This window comes from Sinocyclocheilus rhinocerous, unplaced genomic scaffold (genome assembly GCF_001515625.1).
Source record: "Sinocyclocheilus rhinocerous isolate Xijiao unplaced genomic scaffold, SAMN03320098_v1.1 scaffold134, whole genome shotgun sequence".
Lineage (NCBI taxonomy): Eukaryota > Metazoa > Chordata > Actinopteri > Cypriniformes > Cyprinidae > Sinocyclocheilus > Sinocyclocheilus rhinocerous.
This window is the reverse complement of record NW_015631070.1, coordinates 1288334-1290208: the sequence shown is the minus strand read 5'-3', so window position 1 is coordinate 1290208 and position 1875 is coordinate 1288334.

The window sequence follows — 1875 nt, the reverse complement described above, 5'->3', positions numbered from 1 at the left end:
ACCATGTGTAAATGGTGCATAAAACATTCAAACGTTCTGTATTCTTTTAGACAAACTGATGACACTGCATTTTTATGAACTATGTATTAGAATGGTATTTAACGAGTTAATTTGCCCTCTCTTTTTTTTTCGTTTTTTACTCTTTAACTTTGGGTAAAACTCAGAGCTTGTCACTGTCCCTTTTTACACAGCCGTCCAATCACAGTGGAGGAGGGGCGGGACAAATATTAACATTGCCCAACCATTGTACAACAAAACAATGGATAAGTTAATATTGCTGGATATTTTTATATTCAGTAATATTCTTCAAAATAAGATACTCGTAACATGTTACTGCCGTGAATATTCCAAATCATAGCAAACAATGCGTCACTCCAAAAAAATGCAGTGCCTCCAAAGCACTCTCAAGCACCACCAGCTGATCATTTTCAGAAGAGCACCAGGCATTATGTCAGCTGGCTAAAAACGCTATGGTGGACACACGTTAATTTATTAATTTATTATTAGGCATATAGCCTATTAGTCTCTTATGCATTTATGCTATATAACTTACCAAACCTGAGAATTGAGTCCAAGGATTCCACACTATTTCTAGATACGTAATTTGCATAGCTGTAATTCATAGGCGGGGAAAATGCTAATTGTGAATGAGCGTGCATGCACGCCCTATTTACGACTGATTGGAATTCATTAACATACACACATTTAACTATGACATTTGACCTTTACGAAGTATTTGTGAATCCGGAGGAGAGTTTTCGGGAAGGTCCGTTTTACGTGTAAATTACTCAGAATGTACTCATATATTTACGAATGTTTCATGAATGAGGCCCATTGAGTTTATTCCATGATTACTGGAGACAGAATCTGTCACTCCTGGTTGGTTTGTGTTTGCATTAGAGCACAGGGCTTGTGTTGTTCACTTGCCATGTGTTCTTGTTTCTTGATTTGTGAGGTCACACGGCCTGGCTCGTGTCTTATTGGCATGTGCTTCTTCACATGGCTTTTGTTTTGTTTCTGTGGATCATGTGCTCATCTGTCACACATCTTGGCCTTCTTATTTGTGCATTTGCCCCACCTGTTCTCCCTTGTCACACTCCTTATTTCATCCCCTGTCTATTCTTCTTGTGTGTTCTGCCCTGCACTGGTTTGTTTCTTCTTGCTTAAACATTTTTGTTCTTGGTTTTTTTTCAAAAGCCTAGACACATGTTAACTGCATTTACAGTATAGTTCACCCATTTCTCCAAACCTGATAAAGAAACAAACTTATCTACATCTTGGAAGGCCTGAGAGTGAGGAGATTTTCAGCAGTTTTTCATGTTTGGGTGAAATATAACATTTAATGAAAACAGCAATGTACATGATGAAAGATTTATCATAACTGCTCCACATCTCCTGTCTATGAAATAGCAATGTTTCACTGACCATGACATTTTGTCAGCATCTCTGTTTCCTCACCAGCAGCGCTGTCAGGACAGTTGCACCATACACAGCGCTGTCAGTTGTTTAAAAGTGTGAAAGGAAGACTGCTAAGTTACAGCAACTTTAAGCCGAGAACCAGGACAGCCAGATAACATCATCACAGGCCACTGTCACCCATCGGCCCCAGGGAGAGCATTACTCTGGAGAAACACAGCAGGAACACAGGGCTGACTTCATAGGTTCAAGAATACTGTTGGTAAATTAATGCATTTTGACTGCGTGTTTTTTTTTTTTAGTTTTTAGTTTGTTTTGTGCTGAGTGTTTATCTGAAGTTTGCGACTTATTTATTTATTTATTATTATTATTATTATTAGTAGTAGTAGTAGTAGTAGTAGTAGTATGTATTTATTTTACAAAATTGCAATTAAATGAGACAATAAATATATATATATA